This window comes from Rhodnius prolixus, unplaced genomic scaffold, assembly GCF_049639745.1.
Source record: "Rhodnius prolixus isolate KJV_2025 unplaced genomic scaffold, Rpr scaffold_1, whole genome shotgun sequence".
NCBI lineage: Eukaryota > Metazoa > Arthropoda > Insecta > Hemiptera > Reduviidae > Rhodnius > Rhodnius prolixus.
Window position 1 is genome coordinate 65,885,257 of NW_027411581.1, and position 23,648 is coordinate 65,908,904.

Here is a 23,648-nt window from a genome sequence, read left to right on the forward strand (position 1 = left end):
TTAATGGTTAATAAAAGAAAGAAATTTGTAGTAAAGTATGTTTGCTAGTCGCCTTCGTCCATGACTCACCTAATTTGAGGTAGTTGGACGTAAAGCACGCCTGAGAAAATAGGTAATTACTTTACTTTAAACTTAAAAGGAGAATACGATAAAGTAAAAAATGTTAAATAGGATGAAAAATTAATGCCAGTTTCAGTCATTATAAACTTTATTCTGCCGAGCTTTCGACCTAGGGTACTAGGTCCATCTTCAGGGCTAATTTACAATATACTGTTTTTACATCATTAGAGGGTTGGTGTGCCGTTCTGTCTTGTCTCTGCTCATAGACTGTTAGTAAATTAGCCCTGAAAATGACCTATGTTAGTCCCTAGGTCGAAAGTTCGGCATAATAAAGTTTACTGATGACTGAAACTGGCATTTATTTAAACTATGATTCAGTCACCAAAAATAGTGAACAGTAAAAAGGTTAAATTAAATTTGTATGAAAAAATTAAAGTGCTCATAATTTTGATATTATCGATTAGTTTTACACAAACGCACGATATTTACATTCAGTATTTATTGAGTTCAAGCATTATCATTTATAGCAAATATTAAACAAACCTGATTAATAAATCTTTTTAAACTAAATAAATTTATTAAGAGAATAAACTGTACTGTTCATTTGCAAAAACACTGTTTCATGAAAAGTAGGTTATGCTTCAAATAAAATGTAAACAAATAACTGTGAACAAACATTATTATTTAAAAGAGATAATGTTTATTTTAAGTATGGCTCATTTAGAAATGAAAACAGAGGCCCTCTAAAGAGTGTTAAAGGGAGAAATCAGAAGTAGGCACAGAACTCTTGTTGTTGTTGGAGAGGGTGTTGTTTTCGGGGCGATAATGAACGGCGGGGGCGCGGGGGGAAATGGCATTATCCACAAAACAAGCCCTAATAAAACCCTATCGTTATCACAATACACACAAATAATACCTTTACAAAAGGGTTTTACATGTAAAACCAGTGTTTATTACTAAAACTTCGTTGTTTAGTATATTGCCCGGCCTTTACAACGCAAAACCATTGTCATATCTAAATTTATTATTAACGGTATTAGTTTGATAAATTGATGACAGCGGACTACAAGCTACGCTAGCTAGCAGTGACGTCTCAGATCGCCGTCATCAATTAATATTTTTTTGGTGCTTCCAAACAAGTAATATGGCTCAGAATGTTTATTATTTATTAAGATTAATTTTCCTCCATTAATTAGAAATACAATATTACATTAATTAAAGAGATGTTAGTAACGGGATCGTAAAAAAAATGGAACATAATCTTTTGAAAGCTGAACCTGCTCGGGTATTAACAAAAGAAAACAAAATACTATTTTTAAAGAACAAAATTATTAAAACTTAGAAATCACAAGTACATCAAAGAACGATTTGATGATGAAATCGCAACAACCAGCTGATTGCATTGTCAAAATTTAGAAAAAATACAGTTCACTAAAAAAAAATTAATACTTAGAAAAATTTAGATTTTGAAGTGAATACAAAGATTAATTCTGATATCTTATTATTTATTGGATCATTTGGCAAGTCCTGATCCCTAGCCAGGGAGACTCGTATCTTTCCGCTAGAAGGTCTAGAGATCAGGGATGGCGAACTTTTTTGAGACGTGGGTCAAATTTTGTTCATTTTTTTTTGTTTAGAACTAGCTCTTGGGTCACTAATGCCCACATTTGCACAAGAGTTAAGTTTAAACATTTTAAACTGAATATTTTCAAAACTAAACATCTTTAAAATTCAATTGGCTTAACGGGTAAAACGGGACGAAACAAGTGCTATGGAAGTCTCTTTTTACAAACATAACTGGACAAAACCTGAACAAAAGTGTGTTTTATCTGAAGAAAAATCTAAATATGGTTATTTGCTTTGGGTTGTCGATTTTTGTAACAAACAAAATATGAGTAAAATTATAAATTTTATTTGATATTTTGTAAAAACTTTTGCTTTATTTCAATTACTACAAAAGCATTTGTCGTCATTTGCGTTTTAGAACTGTAATGAACAAACTAAAGGTTATAGATAGCATTTAAATAGCTTTTGTGTCAATGCGTGATTGAAAAAAAATACAGATAGAATATAAATTATCCACACAATTAGAAAATCTAAATCAACCCGTGTAAACAAACAAATGGTTGCCTAGCAATTGTGGGTCAGTGAAAAAGCTTGCGCGGGTCCAGTGTCTGACCCGCGGGTCATAGGTTCGCCATCACTGGTCTAGATGGTAAATACGAAGTAAGTTGTAAGAAGTAAGAATCCAGTGGAAGTAAGTTGATCGATGCACTCCTGTCTTGATAATCCACGTCGAAAGTCGTAATAAATCATTGCACGAAAATTTTCACGAGCTAATTCCATTATTTCGCTGAGACACAATTATTTTCAAGTGACTGTGTAAACAACACAAATCGCGCTCAAATAACAAAACGTTCTGAAGAAGGTTATGGTCAAAAATGTCAAAATTACAAACTGGAAACGTCAGATAGCACCTGACAACACTCAGTGTTGCCAAGGCTCCAAATATAAGTAGTGCCCCTCGTATTACCATTTTTTTGGCTGCGATCTGATTGTACGGCGCTAAACTCTCCGTGTGGGACCGAGCGAGAATAATAGTCCCACGGTATCCTGCTGCCTGTCGTAAGAGGCGACTAATAGGGGACGTGTACGGAAAACTTGTCTCACCTGTAATGGTGTAGTAAGCCCAAGCTGACACCAGGAGGGTGTAGAGGAAACCTAAGTCATGGCTAGGCCAGTGACCATTCTAGGCCTTAAAATAGGAGACAGAGGTCTGTAGGAAATGTGAACCACGTGATCGTGATTCGGCCAGCTGGTGTGCTGTATCCAGGTTGACGAGTTGAGGAAAGGTTTCGTGGTGGTTATGGTAAAGCAGGGACGATGGGTAGAGTCCCCTTGGTCTGTTGTGGGAGCGGGGAGGATGATAGTTTGGCCTTCGGGAATAGTTGCGCCACCTTTTCATTCATCGCAAGAATATGCACGGCACCAAATACCTCGTATCGCAATCTCGTGATGACAAAGCAGCCAACAGGCGATATGAGAAGCCTCTTTCTCCTGTGGCAAAAGTTACTCTATGAGGAGACGAGTCACCAGAATAATCTGCTTTCCTATCTAACTTCAAGAGTTTCCTCAGTTGTGATTTTATGGGTAACCTTAAAACGCTATGAGGAACTGTTTTTTGGTAACTTCTGACAACGCCACATAAGTTCAGGGATTAAATAACCCCACTCGGTGGCGATGTCCTCTGGAGCTACTGGAGGCCAAAATAATCTGGTTGTCCAACTAACTTCAAGAGTTTCCTCAGATCGAGCTTTAGCTTTTTACAGAGATTTGACTCCTAAAACTCTCTTTCAGAATTCATCGTGCACTATCCAAAAGCCATTCTTAAAAGTCGTTCGCGCAACTAATAAATGAAATTGGTGCTCAATTCCTGACGAGCTATTGGCCACTGTCTCACCTCTGATGACTGTACGCCCACGCATACAGGGGCCGCTTGTAAAAACCACTTTTCTACTTCTCTGAAGACCTCCAAACGGAAAATCTGCTCTATAAAGAATCCTTAAGAAAAAAGGGATAAAAGAAGAAGAAGAAAATGAAGGAGAAAAAGTTGTAACTCCAAAACTCCTGTAAAAAAAAGTAAAATAAAATAACTAAATTAAAATTAATAAAGATGTTTTAAGAAGGATCGATGCAAAAGTTTTTCCGGACAGCGTAAATGGTGTAGAAGGTTTGGTTGGTGGATGTGTGGTGGGAGTATGTACGATATAAGCTCTAGTTAGTGATGGAGATAACGTTTGAAAAATGGAAATACACCACAGGGGAGCTGTAGGCCCCCAAGCATTGGGCAACCGGGGATGTGCAACCACTCCAAGCACAGTCATCATGGCTGGGGCGTACTTCAGCATTCAAGCCGCCTCTTGCTCATTCATAACTTCCAACTTGAAGAGAATGCTGATGCCAACGTTGCCATCACTTCCACGTCCAAAACTAACCACCTATTCTTACCAGCCTTAACTCAATCCGTCATTGTAAATAAAGCAGTGTGGTTAAGGCTGATTTTACACCAAATACAGTCTTCTAGTTGCTTCTATTTGTCAGACTGAATTGGAAACAATTTATTTTATCCAATTTCCTTAAAACTAAAGCTAAACGAAGAAACTACAAATACAAATGAAGAGGTACAACGACAAGATCAAGGTGGGTTCAAAACATGAATTGTAAACCAAATAAAAATTTGTTTAAAACAAGGGCCCCCAAACTTTTTACACAGGGGGCCAGTTCACCGTCCCTCAGACCGTCCGGAGGACCGGACTATAAAGAAAACTATGAACTAATCTCTATGCACACTGCACACATATTATTTTAAAGTAAAAAACAAAACGGGAACAAATAGAATATTTCAAATAAAGAACAAGTAAATTTAAATCACCAAACTGTCCAGGATTTCTGTGGGAATTATGGACCTGCTTTTGGCTAATGAGATGGTCAATGTCCCGGTTTAGTTACAGTGCTTTGTCTTTCTTCCTACTTCTGGCTGCTATTTTTCACTGTTTTCGGAGCCGTGACGCGTCCGTCCCGCGTCATCGGAAGTAGTACTGTACATGAGCGACGCAGCGCTTTGCGGCACCGCCACATATAGTGCTCCTCTCATTGACCACACCAATGAAAAAGATGCCCCTTCCGGAAGTGCGGCGAGGGCCGGATAAATGTCCTCAGGGAGCCGCAGTTTGGGGACCCCTGGTTTAATGTGTAAAAAAAAAAACAACTTTGGTCCGTTACCCTAAATGAAGGCAAAGCCTTTCCAGAAATTACTGGAAGATAAGAAAAGAAGTCAAAGACTGCCAGGAATGCAACCAGCCAAATGGTGAAAAGTCTTTTTTTGTAAAGTGAAACGCAGGATTCTTCCATCTTTTCTTGAGAAAACCATTGGCAGCTAACAAGAAAAAGAACAAGGACAAACAAGGCTGTAGAAAAGAATTAGGCAAAGAGAAAAATTGATAAACAAAACATAAATAGGCTAAATTATGAAAAGATACAATTGTTGAGAAGAGCCGCCAAAAGAGCGAGCACAGAAAAATTGTTGTTAAAAGAAATATTGAATTAGCAGACGGAGGCCCCCCCCCCAGACTAGCTGCTAAGAAAAAATGCACGACAAAAAAAACCATTAGATTCTATGAAGTGGTAGAGACTAGTTTTAGATAAGGTCTACCCCAGTCTAGACTGGATGGAAGCAAGATTGGCGTCATTCCAAGGGTTAAGGATCAACTTGAGTAGGGACAGCGTAGCCTCATGTTCTAAATTCATGTAAATATAGTATCGATATTATTTTAGCACCGAGCTTTCACATTCACAAAAAACAATCTGAACAAAAAGGTTCAAAATCATGCAGAGGAAATAGTCGCAAACTCCTGTGAAGTGGGTACTTCCACTCCCTGACTCCCGTCAGGAAATAGTGATTTCTAAAGGAGGAAAAATTAATGCCAGTTTCAGTCAATGATAACTTTATTATGCCGGAGTTTTCGACCTAGGGTGACTAGGTCCATCTTCAGGGCTAATTGACAATATACTGTTTTCACATCATTAGAGGGTTGTTGTGTCTTCTGTCTTGTTTCTTCATGGACTGAATTTGATCTGTCTGTGTGTGATATTGTGTTCGGTGGTAACCTAGTCCCTAGTAACCTAATCATTGACTGAAACTGGCAATAATTTTTCATCCTATTGAAACTATGATTCAGTCACCAAAAATAATGAACAGTGATTTCTAAATTATACTCTCCTATTGACATCTAATCGAAATTTAAAGTTTCCACTTCCTAAAAAACTACTTTTTCGAATTCATTGGTTCTTAAAACCAAAATTCCCGGGGCCAGGTAATGATGTAATGTCATGAAGCCCAGCTAGGATCACCAGATCGAATCCTGCGTGTTGATAGTTTTTATTTGTAAGGAAAAATAAGAATAGTCAAGTATGTTCTTCCACACCCGTCCACGAATCCTAATTGGTATCGTGCTTCTGAAAAATAGCCAATTACGTTACTTTTTTTTTACTTTATGTGCTTCTTTCAGTGTAAACTCGATTGGCCTGATCGCTCTATTCATAGTTAATATTTTAATAAACATAGCAGTACACTATAAATTTATTCTGAAGTCATTAGTTTTGAATTTTAATAGTACTAAAAAACATTTCCATTCTTACGCACAGTTGGGTTTGAATTGTAATTCACCAAAATGGATTGTTCATTTTGGTCGTTTTCTTTTAGCACTTTTCAAAACTTTTGAGTGGCATATGTCAGGCAGTTTACTCTTCTGGAAAGGAAATAGAAATATACTTCTCTGTTTTGCCAAGATGAAGAAACCTGTCTTCAAGGTTTTTTTTTGTTTTTTTTAGATGGTAACAACTTTATTAACTTGCAAAGTTTACTTCTTATTTGCATTTATCACTTTTCCAAAGTTACAAAAAATCTTCTGGTGCATCTTTGATTCAATTGATTATTTTACCTGAAATATATTTATTTTATTAAACAATTAAATAAATAAATTTAAAAAAACCTGATGAATATAAAGCGTGTCAATTGAGTTTTTAAATTTAAGGCATGTTTTAACCATGAAATTTAAGCTATCATTATCTCTCAGATTAATTCATAGTTTAAATTTGATCTTTTACTCGAATTTAGATAGACTAATACACTCAATAAATGTTTAAATTTTCAAAAATGATCTGATGAATGTGGAGCAAGATATTGAGACTTGAAATTTTGGCTGAGTTTAAAACTATGAAAAGTTTAGATTCAATTTTCTACTAAAATATTTCATTGTTAAAGTTAATATTTTACTCGTTTGTAGAGATAAGTATTGCCTATAATTGTGTATGATTTCATTCATTTCTGATGATTCTGAAGCGAGATATTGAGACTTAAAGTTTGTCTGTGTTTAAAACTATGAAAAGTTTAGATTCAATTTTTTCCTAAACTATTTCATTGATAAAGTTAATATTTTACTCGTTTGTAGAGATAAGTATTGTCTATAATTGTGTATGATCTCATTCATTTCTGATGATTGTGAAGCGAGATATTGAGACTTAAAGTTTGTCTGTGTTTAAAACTATGAAAAGTTTAGATTCAATTTTCTCCTAAACTATTTCATTGATAAAGTTAATATTTTACTCGTTTGTAGAGATAAGTATTGTCTATAATTGTGTATGATCTCATTCATTTCTGATGATTGTGAAGCGAGATATTGAGACTTAAAGTTTGTCTGTGTTTAAAACTATGAAAAGTTTAGATTCAATTTTCTACTAAAATATTTCATTGTTAAAGTTAATATTTTACTCGTTTGTAGAGATAAGTATTGCCTATAATTGTGTATGATTTCATTCATTTCTGATGATTCTGAAGCGAGATATTGAGACTTAAAGTTTGTCTGTGTTTAAAACTATGAAAAGTTTAGATTCAATTTTTTCCTAAACTATTTCATTGATAAAGTTAATATTTTACTCGTTTGTAGAGATAAGTATTGTCTATAATTGTGTATGATCTCATTCATTTCTGATGATTGTGAAGCGAGATATTGAGACTTAAAGTTTGTCTGTGTTTAAAACTATGAAAAGTTTAGATTCAATTTTCTCCTAAACTATTTCATTGATAAAGTTAATATTTTACTCGTTTGTAGAGATAAGTATTGTCTATAATTGTGTATGATCTCATTCATTTCTGATGATTGTGAAGCGAGATATTGAGACTTAAAGTTTGTCTGTGTTTAAAACTATGAAAAGTTTAGATTCAATTTTCTACTAAAATATTTCATTGTTAAAGTTAATATTTTACTCGTTTGTAGAGATAAGTATTGCCTATAATTGTGTATGATTTCATTCATTTCTGATGATTCTGAAGCGAGATATTGAGACTTAAAGTTTGTCTGTGTTTAAAACTATGAAAAGTTTAGATTCAATTTTTTACTAAACTATTTCATTGATAAAGTTAATATTTTACTCGTTTGTAGAGATAAGGTTGTCTATAATTGTGTAAGATTTCATTAATTTCTGATGATTGTGAAGCGAGGTATTGAGGCTTAAAATATTAAGGAATGTTTACTACTATGAAAAGTTTAAATCGTTTGAATTGTCTCTTAATTGTAGAAAGATACTAATGTTGTTTAAGACTTCGTAGTGATATTATGAAAGTTCAACGAGATATTGAGACTTAAATTTAGGCAATCTTTTCAACCCTTAAGTTATCTTATGCCATTATTATCTTCTAAGCTATTAAATCGTTTGAATTTATCATTTACTCGTTAACAGGTATTCTGAAGTCCATGAAAAGGTAAATTTTAATCTCAATATCTCACTCAAGATAATAATTCAAAGTTAATTAATATATCCTGATTAATGAAAATTTATACATTTATTTCTTCACATAACTCAATTCTCACTGTTGAAAGTCTAACTTAATTATGAGTACATTTCTTTTTTTATAAACAATTTAAAAAGCAGCAATCACTAAAAACAAGTTCTAGTATTTGTAATGTAAGAGCGTTAAATATAAACTAGATTACCTCCAGCATGACGGCTCTCAGCATGAATAGAATGCTGTTATCGCAGCATGAAAGCTTCTTTTTTTTTTTTCATTTTAACATGGAACACATCTTAAGATTATTGCCGGGTCATTTACTTTTCACATATCCATAATATGCTGATAGGTGATATGGTCAAATCTTAATGACCTAATGGTGTATTAATGTTTTTGCATTATTTGGTCATTTAAACTTGAATTTCAAATTAAAATATCATTATCTATCGCACTTTTTAGTAGAAATACTATTTACTAGGTAGTCCTAAAATTGTCTTTCAAAATGTCAAACTAATAAATTTTGACTTTCTCTTACTATACTGGGGAAAAAAAAACGTATTGTTAACTTGCAGTGCCTATATACACTTAACAACTTTAATATTTACAATGATAACAAATTTACATACTAAGGGAGAACAAAATAATAAAAAAACAAAACCTTAACCTTTGAAACCTCCTCTTGTACAATTTTTATCTTTTATAGTATAAATAAATATCTAAATTATAAAATTCTATCGTGTAGATTTTAGATTTTGACTTTTCACAGAAAAGATTTGTTTTGAACACCCTTGAGTTCAGAAAAAGTTGTTGACGTTGATCTATTGCCCGCCCACTGACCGTCTGAAAAAAAAAAAATGCATAAAGTAACTCCTATATTATAGTGTGAAGACAATTTTTAGTTAGAAATTTGAGAATAGCAAACATATTTTACTATTAACTTCTCATAATAACCATTAAATAAAATCCCAAGGCATAATAGACCAGAATATCGAAACCAGTATTATTCACCAATATATCTTAGCTTTGTGGACTTTGCCTCTAATCGCTCGTGGCGCTTTAGTTATGCTGATCACGTAATTTAACTAAGGCAGATAAATTTCCAATACATTGCTATCCTGGAATCTTGTGAATTTCAAAAGGAGCTATTAACAGTAAAAAGTCAATATCGATTATTTGATACAATCGAAATAATCTCACGAAAAAATAAACCTTTGTGAATAACAGTAAAAAAGGTTTCTATGTTTTGCAACACTAATAGTATTTTTCTTTTATTTTGGAAGAACAATTGTAATTAGAGTAATTTCAAAGTTAATTAGAATTCATTCATTAAGTTTTAGTTAGTTAAGTGTTCAAAAAAAGTTCTTACTGTGATGTGCTCGATGTCTTTACTAACTATTGTGAGTGAACAATAGTTGTATTTTGTTTTCTTCATTAAGTAATTAAAACGACGCACTGACTTTGTAATTCGGTTGGACTTTAGTTTATTTTTTCCTGAAATGAAAAACTAAAAGTATGTTCTAAATTACTAACAGATTTCATTCCATTGGGAAAATAGATTTTCTGTGCTTCTTATGAGGGAAAACAATTGATCCCTAAAGTTGGCCGTTACTAATTTTTCTTAGTTGTTTTCATTCACAACATTTGTTGACGCATTATATTTTCCAGTGTCTATTCTAGTTCGTCGTTTTATCTTGACCTGAAAACAATATTTACTTTTAGGTATAGATAAGCTTGTAATACCTTTTTACTTTTCTATCAGTCAACTTTTATTTGATCGATTGACTTGTATAAACAACATAGTATATAATAACATGGTATTATTGTTGCAAAGATTAATATTATTGTATTTCTGCTAAGCACGATCTTGCTTAGTAGGGGAAACTTTTTTCTAGAGGATTCTAGATATCCCTTCTAACACCTTAACTAACACCCAAGGCACGCGTTTATGCTTCCCATATCCACTGAGGGTGGCTCCTCCAGATTAGAGGGAACCCAAGCTCTCCGGAATGTTCTTGAGGGGCCGGTTGTTAGAAGTAATCACCCTGGTGTTTTATGTCCCTTCAAAGCCGTCGTATCAATACTTGTCACAAATTATATGGTGGGGAGTGTTCTTAGAATATCCTTCCAATACGGTACTCAGTCTCTAGGGGAATCTGAGGAAGAGTCCCTAAAGAAAAATTTACCTTCCTACGAAAGCTTTCCCTAGGAAGTTCAAATGTTTTCCAAAGCTCACGTTTAACTAGAAAAAGGGCATTTATTCCAAAAAACAGTTCCAGAATCTCCAGATGCTCCATTATCAGCGACACATTCATCCTGTGCCATTCTACCATCCTCTCTAGGGAAGTAAAAGGTTAAAAGTAGTCAGGATTATCTTGCTTCCTAGCGCAATATCCTCTCTCTTCCTTCCAACCAAAATAATGATGACACTTTTGGCTCTGTTCAAGATGGGTGGAAAATGTGAGATTGAGGATCATCTCAAAACTTGGCTTTTAGCAAAGTGCGAGCTGTGGCTATTAAATAACGAGACTATTGCTGTAAATCATTTTATTTTAAATTTATACATATTTAGTTATTATCACCTTCAATATACACCCCTCCCCTATCTCATCAACGCTCCATGCGAGTTTACCATTGTTCAGAAACAGTGCTGGAAGTCTTTTTCTGTGAGCTCCTCTGCATGACGCGTGCCGCTTTTTCTTTAACAGCTTCAACGGATTGAAATAGTGTTCCTTTTAATACAGATTTGGCATTGGGGAACGATAAAAGTCATATGGAACGGCCAGGTCAGGCGAATAAGGTGGATGGCCCTAAAACTGGGATGTTGTACTTGGCTAGATACGTCTTGACAGACGATGCTGTGTGAGCCGGCGCGTTGTCCTTGATGGAGAACCCGTGACTTGTTCTTCCACAAATCGGGTCGTTTTTTCCTTACTCTTTCAACGGAGTTGAGCAAGCACCTCATGGTAGTAATGTTGATTAATTATAATCGATATTTTCATCCATTTTTGGGCGCGGGAAGGGCGACCCGGGTGGTCATCATCTCCGACGGTCTTCTCGGCCATCTTGGAAACGCTTGAACCATTCAAAAACTTGCGCACGTGATACAACATCGTCATCGCCATAAACTTCTTTTAATAACAGATAAGTTATTATTTGGGTAGCGGATTTACCCAAATTTTGATGTGAAATTTCACAACAATTCGTTATTCTACTACATGTGTAGTATCATGTTTTCGGCAAAACGAAACTAACACCTCTTACAAAAATGACGGTTCCGGTCAGACACAGATTTCTCTACAAAACACGTGAGACGCTGCACAATCGAAAGAGAAGGCTTTACGCTGCACAACTGTGTCGGTCGTTAAGATTTGGCGCATGCATAGTTCTTCTGTAGCAGCATCAGTCTAGTTATTTAATAGCCACATCTCGCATAAGTACGAAAAACATTACAAAAACATACTCCTGTGAATATTTCAGTAGCTCTCTGCATATCTTTTACGTAATCAGACGGGGCTTAACGTCGAATTACCAAATTAGGTACATGTAGGTCTATAACGTTATTTTGAATAATATTTCAACTTTGAAAATAAAATTCCAACATACGAACAACTGTAACAATCCAGAACATAATTTACCTCCTTTTTAATACAGTACAGCGTACTCACTGACAAAAAGTGAAGAGAACAATTAAAAAAATTCCTCAAGAACATTCACTAGAGCACAACACTTCAAGGCATAAAACGTACTTTTGTGAAGAGCAATCTGAAGTTCTTCTAGTGCTGCCACCGGACTTTTTCAACAGACTGAAAAATACATTCAGTTTATTCAGTCCGCCAGTTGTTCAACATTTGATGCATATTAAGTAAATAGAAATAAAAATAAGGAAAATCTATTAGATGAGGAGGAAAGTACTTTTTTCAGGTGTAATTTTCAAAAATGTTTTCTAAATGGAATATATTTAATCAATAGCTCGGTTGCCGAGCGGTTAGAGGCGTGAATTCCAAAGCACAATATGTGTGTTGGTTCGATACCGCCTCTAGGCCTTGGGCTTTATTTAATATTTAATATGAGAAATTTATTGTTACGCAAGTTTGTTACTTAAATTTTAAAATAAGGATTAAAGATTAATAATACTTATTATACCTTAAGTATACACATTGAGTGTAATACTCAATGGGTACACAGATGGCTCCAAGACAGAGGAGGGTGTTAGGAGCGGGAGTGTAAGGGGTGAAGCCGAAATGTAGCTTTTGGGTTAGCCTAGGAAAACTAGGCTACAGTTTTTCAGGCTGAACTAGCTGCAATTAGGTTCTGTGCTGCCGAGATTAAAGGGCGAGGAATTATTGATTCTAAGGTCGTAATTTTCTCGGACAGACAGGCTGCTCTACGAGCTATTAGTTCCTACCAGGTCAACTCAAGGCTGGTTTGGGACTGTCTGGGTGCCTTGAAGGAAATTAGTGACCATAATAAGGTCTTTCTGGTTTGGGTAGCTGGTCATTCACAGGTCATAAGGGAAAGAAAGTGGCAGATTTATTGGCTCGGGAAGGCTCTGCAGGACACTTCGTTGGTCCGGAGCTCTGCTTTGGGGTTTCGAAATATGTTAAGTCTGCGACCATTAACTTATGGGTGCAGAGTAGGTCTCAGGAGTGGTGGCTTGCCACCATCACTGGGCAGAGACAGGCGAAGGATGATTGTAGGCCTATCAACTGGACCACTGCAGGCTGTGGCAAACATATGCATCGCATGGGCCTGGCAGATGATTGTCTCTGTAGGTTCTGTCAGGAGGAAGAGGAGGAAGCGGCACAGGTTTACCTAAAAGTCGCTCTCCAGCATTAAGAGTCTGATTAAACGGGCAGGTCTGGTGGGGTAAGCTTCTAGAGTGAGGGGAGCCACAATAGATCCAAAGGGGTCGCAGTGGCGTAGGCCTTGAGGCCGCCCTAGTCTAATCTAATCTAATCTAATAATACTCAAGCAAATTATCGTTTGAATCCAAATTATGGAGTTTCAATAAAATTGAATTTACTAGATTTGTTTGTTTTTAAATTAAAACTATTAATTTAACAAATTTAATTACTTATTGACTTGAGACATTATTAGAAACATATTGGTTGAGAGGGGGTAAAAGAGTTGGGACGTAAAACCAATTACATTTGACGACCAATTACACGTCCTGATTTACCAGCTACACCAATTAATGGCGATGGTGGCCACAACCAATAATAGATAAACATCTGGACAAACTACATGTAATATGTCATAAAGATGTCGATAATAATTTTGTCACTTTAACCGTTCTGTAACAGAAGAGAAAAAAATTGTCAAAATTAAAACGGACCAACCAATAAAATTGATAATAAATCTCTTGAAAACTTATAAATCTTTTAGAAATACTCTAAACAATTTTAAATGAATGTAAAAAACTGTGGTTTAGATTTAATAATGGGAATTTTATGTTAAAATTAAAATGAATTGTTAGTTATTCTCGATATAGTGTGCACAAGTTATTTGTTCATGATCCAATTCTGTAGAGCTGTAGGTGTTCCACAAAGTTATTAAATATATTTTTTTTAAACTGAATCACTCACATGATTTCCTTTTGAAGGCAGTTTTCAAGTTAGTTGCCAGGTGGAAGTTTTTATTAAATTTTAAGATTTCTTCTCATTGTGAAAGAAAGCCTTTTCCAGCTTCACCGACCAGTCTTACTTCAAATCTTCTCTTCAGCCAATCTTTCCTGTAAAAAGTTTTTAATTAAAGAGTTAGGTATTTAATTTCAATTAGATCTCATCTACAACAGAATGCTGTAAAGATGTTAAAATTAAGAAGTAAACTTCAAAAATGCCCTTATAACCTCTCGTTAACTAGGAAATGCTTACTTACTTAAAGCTTACCAAATCTTGCTAGGGTACCAGGATCTGTGTTTTTTGTCCCAGTATTTCCTGGACAATTCATGCTTCCTACCTGGATCAGCATGTCGCATTGGCTTGGGCTATGTTGGGAAAGAGATAGATTAGATTAAACTAGGGCGGCCTCAAGGCCTACGCCACTGCGCGACCCCTTTGCATCTATTGTGGCTCTGCTCACTTTAAAGCTCACCCTCCAGAGACCCGTCCTTTTTTAATCAAGACTCTTAATGCTGGAGAGCGACTCTTGGGTAAAGCTCCACCAGGCCTTGGGTTTTTTTTTCCTACCCCGAGAAGTAACATCCTTAGCCCCAGACAAGGCCCCTCACACTGACACAACACGTGTAGAGTGCCGTTTCCTCCTTCTCCCGACAGTACCAGCAAAGGCTAGCCATCTGCCAGGCCCATGCGATGCATGTGTTTTCCGCAGCCTGCAGTGGCCTGGTTAATAAGCCTATAATCATCCTTATAGCTCCACGGCCTTGACCGGATTAATTCTACAGTCAGCCTCGGCGAATAGCCTTTAATGAACTCCTTTGCCTGTCCTCTGCTTTTTACAGTATCCTAAGTAAACCTTGTGAAAAAATCATTTTTAGGTGTGAATTCCATGTGAGCCTTTTATCGAAGATAACGCCAAGATACTTGGCTTCCATGGACAAGGGGATAGTAACTCCTTCCAAAATTGGTTGCGTCAATCCACCCTGATTCTTCCTCCTTGTGAAAGGGACAACCCTGTTGGGAAAGAGAGAGGAGTACCAGTCTGGGATAACTTGCTCCCTTCCCTTTTCCTAAAAAAATCTTCACCAGATGTTCTGAGAATGAATTCCTTTGCCACTTCATTAAATATAGGAAGTCTAAAAAATAGAATAAAATATAAATAAGTCCACTTCATAAATAAATTAGATTATAACAGAATACAGATTGTAAAATCGTCGAGATTCTCATCCATTGAATGAATTTGAAGGAAATCTCTTTATTATAGATACCAAGTAGACGTGATTTTTGTTTGACATAACCTACTTCATCCAGAACTTTCTCCCATAAAAGAAAATTTAATTAAATTTTCTCCATTTACTTTTCATTCATAAAAACACTTTTGACCTTTTCCTTTTATAAATGAACAAGATTGGAAAAACATTTTTTCTTACTTTAGTCCTATAATACAGCCTATTGAACACTGAATTTCCCCACTCATGGATAAAGTTTTTATCAATTTTCACAAAATTTAGACTTTACCCCGCAAGTGTTTCGAAGTAACTTGTGCAAAAACACATTTACTTGTAGAACTTTTAGAAACTAAGATATGAACAAAATATAAAGTTGGGAAAATGATATATCTACATGTATAAAGTGGAAAATATTAATGTTGAACTCTTGTCCTTTTTGCTTATCTGATTTGCCCAACCTAGTGCCCTTTAGAAAATACTCCCAGACCCTTTTAGGTCAGAACTGCCCAAACCTGTCGCTACTTGCATAACAAAGAGAAATGTTATTTGTAGCCAGTTGTTTTTTAAATGTAGGCTAATGCTGCAAGAGACAAGCTAAAAACAAAAACAACAAAAATAATCGATTTTATTAGTTCATTTTGAATACCAAGAATCGATTTTTTTTTCATATTCCGATCGGTAGTCAACTTTTTCTTCTTCTTTTTTAGGTGTACACAAGTATTTCGAACGAATCAGTGCACACAAGTCACGTTCTTTAAAACGCTGTAAAATTAGCTACTTCACAAGTGTAGATTTCCTCGCCAACCCTCTAGATTAATACGTATATGCTACCCAATTTTCGCCAAACCTCATCGCTAGTATTGCATTCCTTCACCAGAAATGCTTGAAATCAAGTTTTCCACAACTCGAAGATTTAGTTCTACGAGCAAGTGATGTACGTACGCAGTTTTTTTAGAATATGAAAGAAGATATTCAAGAAAATATTTTTTTTTAAAAAGTTTTCCGAATTTTAGCACATTTTTCCCCTTTCTTAAAAGGACTAATATGGTACGATACTCGAATATAAGGGAAAAGACGGACACAACACTGAAATGCCACTTCAAAGAAAAAAGTCTACACAAACCCTTCACCACTATATTACTTACATTTTTTAATTTATTTGAAATTTACACAATTGCATTCTTTTGCCACAAATACATATGTACACAGGAGTTTATATACTATAGTAAATAAACAAAAATGAAATGAGAAAATACCCATTGGTAGCGCTTTTAATAAGTAAGTTATTCATCACTAACTCTAGGCACTTCTACTGCACATATCGTCTCGAGGTCACTGGTGTTATTGCTGCCTAGGAAGGTTATCTAGGACAGTTCGAGATGAGAGGCGACGAACTAAAGAAGGAAGGAAAATATGAGGATAGGTAGGTTGCTACAGAATTTCTGGAATAGTTTGTTTACTTCAGGTAGGTTATATTCAGATCATTGTGTGGGTAGGTTACATAAATGAGGAGCGTTTTCTATTTTATGAAGGATTTTATATTGTTGGGGGACTGGATACGATTGGGGCTGGTAAGTAAAACTTTTAATTTGAACCCACCTGTGTCCTGATAGGTTTTGTGACTAGTGTTGTATATGAAGTGTTTGTTTTATAAAGGTAGACTAAAGCTGTTTTCTAGTCGCTTAGGCTGGAAACATAGTGGAGCGGCGAGCAAAGCGGCACTGATAGCTGCTTCAAATCAAAGAGAGCGACGAGCAGCGAGCAAAGAGTCGCATGCACATAGTGACGAGTTTAGTCGCGTTCTTTTTTTGACAAAACAAGATGGAGGAACTATTTTTATATGAAAATTCTTCGTTGAAACTTTGGTATTTGCAGCAGCTTAGTAGTAGGAGCTGCAGTGTTCTTGATATAAATAAGTCTAGAAATGAACTTGGTGAATTTCATCACTTGTACCATCAACTTCGGGAGCATCCTGGCAAGTTTCATGCGTATTTTCGAATGTCTTATCAACATTTGATTATATACTAGCCCAGTGTAACCCCATTAATCAAAATCAAATTTTATTGTTTTTGAATAATACAACTCACAACAAATGTTAGGCACAATATAGAAAAATTAACTAAATACAAATCTGTGTAACCCCATTAATCCTAGCAGTTACTTTAAGGTTAGAAAAGAATAAATAAAAACAAAATAGAAATATATGCAGATAAAAAGAAATTAGTCAATTAAAAAAAACAATAATTTTATTAAATCACTTTATTATTACTAATAATTACTAAATCAGTCGTAAATTAATGTTATTCATCTGAAAAACTGGAGAAGTACGACGCTACAGAAAGATTGGAGAATTCGTTCTGATCAGAAGTAGTAGGACGTGAAAATGTAATTTAATTTTGCCTAGTATTTAGATGAAAGTTAGCATTAAGGGATTGAGAACCAATTAAATGTAGCAAAAATTACCTGAATTCTCCATTAACTACTAATTGTTAATTAATTTTAACGATTAATTATTAATTGTTAAAAACTGTTGTAGCTTCACAAATACTAAGGCCCCTCAGAGGTTTCTTTAAACAAACTAAACCAATAAATGTATCAATACCCATAACCTTTGAAAAATAACCTTTACAAATTGAGCGCGATGAGAGCGAAGAAATCAAACTTGTCATAACGCTTTGCTCCACTCTTTATAGATAGCGTTGCTCTATCTTCGCTTTGCTCGCCACTATGCGCGGTCCCATATGTTTACTTGTGTTTGATTTCGCCGCTTTGCTCTTCGCTATCATCGCCGCTCCACTATGTTTCCAGCCTTAGGTATCTCGTTTTCATTTCCTATTTTAGTCGAGTGTGGGAATTTTCAAGTAAGTCATGTCGATGTACATCCCAAGGTAGCGTACAGAAAGAGGTATTTGGTTGAAATAAAGTGGTGGAGAAGTAAATCTTCTAAAAGTAAAAGTAACCTGTCAAAATTTATTTTCTTGTAAGATTAATGCTCCATTTTTTAAATAACTTCTTTACTTACATACATACGTACATGTAGTTCAATAACTTGTATTTAAAGAATATTACTTGTGAGAATTCGTTTTTGGACAGTTCTGGTCCAAAAAAGAAAAGTATCAGAAATACCATAGTATACTTTCTCATTACTGTAATCGTTTCGTATAGTCTCTTACCTATCCTATTATTCCTGAGAATCCTCCAGACTGAAGACTAACACACTTTTCACTTATTTACAGATTGGATATAATTCATGGTGCAACCAATCGATTGTAACGCAATCGAACAGCAAATGAGAGGTCGTTTCCTCCTCTTTCTGACAAAATCTGCACAACGGTTCCGAGCTATTAAGTCCCACCTTGATCAGATTTATTTCCTGTTCATTACCTTTAGATCTTTTGAGACCAAAGTAGATAGTAGCGCAAAAAGAACTAGTTGGGAAAGCCCTCAACCTCTTTAGAAGGGGAAGTTTCGTCTACAAGATCCCAAGGGGAAGGCACAATAGGCGTAGGTCCCGTCCTGCAATCTTCAATCTTACTCGTACTGATTTGGTATTTAACTACGCAGATTGTACATTTCTAAATAAATTTTGTGTATTATTTATTCCGAATAAATTTATTCTATTAGTAATTAATTTTGACTTTAAATTTATATTGGTAGAAAAGTTTTACTTTATAACCAATTAGAAAAGCTTGCGAGATCCCTTATCAATATTCTGTGATTAAATACTGTTTTTTTTTAAGCGTAATATAAGGGAACAGACTGCATTTTATGACAGTAATCTATAGGTCGTTTATCGATTATCGGCCATTCTAAACAGTAAACTGTAATCGATTAGTATTCCTAGCGATAAGTGTTCATTAACAATCAGTGCAAGGCAAACTTTTCACTCTAAGCAGCAGAGTGGCTTCACTTTGATTTTTTTTGTATTTATTTCTTTATTCTTTACAACTGTTCTACGAAATTTTTGGCCAGATCTTGGAATTGATACATTTTCATATTTCTTATATCGCTAATTAAAGAAATTATGTATGTATTTCTTTTTTATTTTTACAATTATAACCTGTACCTGGTTTCAACTCAAACTTGTATCTGCCTCTTTGTTAAGAGTGTTCAATTTTAAGAGAACTGATATTCTTAGCTTCACATCTTGAAAGAGTAAGTAAAATTATCCTATGTCCACAGGATTCGTAAGTGCTGGAACAGTGACGTATTCTGAATTTTGAATCAAGGCAAAACAATATCATTACTGTACACAATTTTTGCAAACGAAATTTGAGCTCTTCTACAATTTTTAAAATCCGATCGTAGGGTTTTCTTCAAGCACAAACATTTTAGCTACACATTTATTTCTTCTTTAAAATTTATAAAATACAAAGTCGTATGGTAATATAGTTCTTTATAGGGAAGCCTACCAACTGCCTTCTCCAAGGAGTGCCCCTAATCAAAGTGTTCTTGTAAAAAAAAAAAAAGTTGCAAATTAAGTTGTAGCTTAAAATGACAATAAGTAGTATAACTTTGAAATAAATTTGTGAAAATTTACTTAGTAAAGTGAAAAGTCAAAAAAATGTATTACGTAAAGATTGGGATGCTTAGCGAACTTCTCTAGTTCGTAGGCTAATATGGTTAACATATTTAAATCCAAAAGTACTTTTAACAAAAAACAAATTTTAATAATACATTAAGTTTATGATTTTAATATGCTATTTAAAAAATAATAATAAAAAAAGTTGAGGAAGAACTTTAATGTAAAAGTATAATACAATTTTAATAAATGTATAACGATAAGTTCTGAGGTCCTGAGATAAATATGGCGGCTTCTCAGGCGCTGAGTGCTGGCGCGCTGATGATTCTGGTCATTAGTGCATCTTTGTAGCATCCCTACCTTCCTATTTTCACGCGCCAGCCCTTGATCATTGTATAATGCAGTTTTAATAAGAAAACACTTGACACGTCGTTCTGCCATACTAAATTACACATTTTATACTCTGCATTATACATTACTAAAAATTTCTTTACATATTCTACATCCTTACTTTTTATATAAATAAATCCCATTTAATTATTTTATTTGACTAATATTTAATGCCTTATTTTTTTTAAACACTTCCATCCATATAACAATAAAATATTAACAGCTGGAGAGTTAAGATTATCTAAATTAACGAGTAGCAGAAAACAGATGTTTTGCAACCTCCGTTCGACTCTTCGTGTTAAAAATCATTTTTAAAAAACACAATTTTATGACCTGTGTTACTCTATGAAACAGGAAATCTGAAATTTTGACATCAACAGAAAACATGAGGTGATGAATAATCAGAGGACAATTTTCTAACCTAAAAAGTAAAAGGAGAAAGCTATGAAATCCACAAAGTCTTGTGAGTATTCAAACCAGATATATTTTGGTTGCCAGATCAATCAGAAAATTCCTTAGTTACGATAGATTTTATCAAAAGATTTTGTTTATTTATTGATCCTCTAAATATAAAATCAGCTGTTCGTCCACAGCTGACATGTTCAAGGTTTACATATAGGCAGTGGTGGTATGAGAATTCATACATTTGATGACATTTCTGGCGTTGACAGTCAGTTTAATTGTCAAAAGGACTTCTAGAGGTCAATTTCTTTTCAGTCATGAGCAGTGATGCTCAATCTGTGGTGGCGTCCCCCCAAAAACATCAAAACATCATGAAACATATTCTGAATACAAGTTAATGAAATGTATTAATTTATGTTTGTTAGTTTCATTTTCAGTGAATAATCTATATTACTACTTAGGCTGGCTGACAGTTCAATTTTTGTTCAACAACAAACTATTTGAAGTCTTGAGATCGGGTTGCTGAGTGGAGGGAGTTGCGCAGGCTTCAGTTACACTGGAGGCACAAGAGGATCTTCAGATGAGAATCTGTAGTTTTTTGATTGGAGAAAAGCTTGGTATTGAGACAGATTCAAAGGGTACATTCTTTCCGCTTATCTACCTACAAACTCCTTAGGGTATTTAATACCATAGGGTACGAGGTATGGCTATTAAATAACGAAACTGATGCTGCTACAGAAGAACTATGCATGCGCCAAATCCTAATGACCGACAGCTGTGCAGCAGTGTAAGGCCTTCTCTTTCGATTGCAGCGTCTCACGTGTTTGTAGAGAAATCTGTTTCTGACCAGAACCGTCGTCGTTTGTGTAAGAGGTGTTAGTTTCGTTTTGCCGAAAACTTGATACTCTACACATGTATTAGAGCAACGAATTGTCGTGATATTTCACATCAAAACTTGATGAAACCGCTACTGAAACTTGTCTTTTATTAAAAGAAGTTTATGGCGATGAATGTTAATCACGTGCGCGAGTTTTTTTTTTGAGTGGTTCAAGCGTTTCCAAGATGGCCGGAGAAGACGTCGGAAATGATGACCGCCCGGGTCGTCCTTACCGCGTCCAAAACGGATGAAAATATCCGATTATAATTAATCAACATTACTACCGCGTGAGGTGCTTGCTCAACTCCGTTGAAAGAGTAAGGAAAAAAACGACCCAGATTTGTGGAAGAACAAGGTTCTCCATCAAGACAACGCGCCAGCTCACACTGCGTTGTCTGTCAAGACGTTTCTAGCCAAGTACAACATCCCAGATGATTGATTTCAATTCACTGTAATTGCAGCAAGTATGTTTCAAGAATAAAGGCGTTTTACTTAAATTCATGTTATTGAGACGCATGTTATTGTTATTGTTATATACGTATGTTCGTATTATATTGGTGTACTGTATCATGTTTATTTAATTTGTTCCTTCAAAATTGATATTAAATCAGTACAAAGCACGTACAGTTTACACGTGTATGTATAATGGAGCACGTGGGAAATATATTCTCGTTCAGTAGCGGTACTACTGAAGGGGGAATACACGAGTAAAACGCGAATAAAAGAGAAAACCCAATGGTGAACTCCTTTTTTTTTTTTGGTATCCAACTCACCGGACCTCAGAGTGCTTACTTCCGATAATATACCACAACATCGAAAATCTATACGAACACGTACGTCACTTAGTATTACGAGTAGTAAGAGGAATCAAAACAAAAAATTCATTGATTTTTATCCCGGACCAATTTCAGGCTTACATTAATAACCATTCTCCAGACAGATAGAAAAAATCAGGGAATGTTGTTTACCAAGTTGTTTCTTGAAGTCAAAATCTTTACGAAAAAATCAGGGAATGTTGTTTACCAAGTTGTTTCTTGAAGTCAAAATCTTTACATCATAATACGAGGGTCGTTTGAAAAGTCCGTGCAAAGTCAGAGAGATAGCACCACTGGCGCGTATCGAGGTTATGTTTAGTTAGTAGCATCTCTTGGAAGAACACACACCAAGTTTCAGCCAGATCGGTCTATTTCTTTGTGTTTGGCATTCGTTTGAATCGAGGAAGTCGAGTGATTTTCAAAAAATGGACGAAAAAGAATTTCGTGTGTTGATTAAACACTACTTTATGAAAAGCAAAACGCCTCAGGAGACTAAAGAGAAGCTTGATAAACATTATGGTGACTCTGCACCTTCGATTAGAACAGTTTATAAGTGGTTTCAAAATTTTCAGAGTGGCTATAATGGGCACAAGTGACGCTGAACGTTCTGGACTCCCTGTTGAGGTTACTACTCCAGAAATCATTGATAAAATCCATGATATGGTGATGGATGACAGAAGAGTGAAGGTGCGTGAGATTGCTAGTGCTGTGGGCATCTCGAATGAACGGGTACATAATATTTTGCATCAACATTTGGACATGACAAAGCTATCCGCAAGATGGGTGCCGCGATTGCTCACGCTTGACCAAAAACGAAATCGTGTGAAGTGTTGCAAGGACGGTTTGCAGCTGTTCCAGAAGAATCCGCAGGACTTTAAGCGTCGTTTCGTCACTGTGGATGAAACATGGATACATCACTACACTCCTGAGACCAAAGAACAATCTAAACAATGGGTTACCAAGGGGAAATCTGCGCCAAAAAAGGCGAAGACCGTTCCTTCGGCCGAAAAGATTATGGCCACTGTCTTTTGGGATTCGCAAGGAATAATCCTCATCGACTATCTGGAAAAGGGTAAAACTATTACAGGTGCATATCACAGGACCGTTTGAAAACCGAGCTGCAAGAAAAACGCCCACGATCGGCCCACAAAAAAGTCATTTTTCATCACGACAACGCACCAGCTCACACCTCAGCAGTTGTGGTCGCAAAATTAATGGAAATAGGGTTCCAACTCGTTTCACATCCCCCCTATTCTCCAGACTTGGCTCCCTCGGACTACTATTTGTTCCCCAATATGAAGAAATGGCTGGCGGGAAAAAGATTTTATTCAAACGAGGAGGTGATTGCAGAAACGAATGGCTATTTTTCAGACTTGGACAAATCCTAT

General features: G+C 35.3%; 1 protein-coding gene and 1 long non-coding RNA gene across 3 annotated transcripts in view; one reads left to right on the plus strand and one right to left on the minus strand.

Annotated features, from left to right (window-relative positions):
* The window catches only part of LOC141446172 (uncharacterized), a 159,694-nt gene that overhangs the window by 14,044 nt on the left and 122,002 nt on the right, over positions 1–23,648 (plus strand). The window lies entirely within an intron of this gene.
* On the minus strand, positions 543–16,335 carry LOC141446176 (uncharacterized). Of its 2 annotated transcripts, XR_012453564.1 has the most exons (4): positions 13,993–16,335; positions 9,938–10,103; positions 8,613–9,247; positions 543–6,560 (listed from the first exon to the last, which is right to left on the minus strand). It is a non-coding gene; the product is annotated as an uncharacterized lncRNA (long non-coding RNA). The 2 variants fall into 2 exon arrangements; XR_012453565.1 differs by lacking the exons at positions 9,938–10,103; positions 13,993–16,335 and adding an exon at positions 9,359–9,716.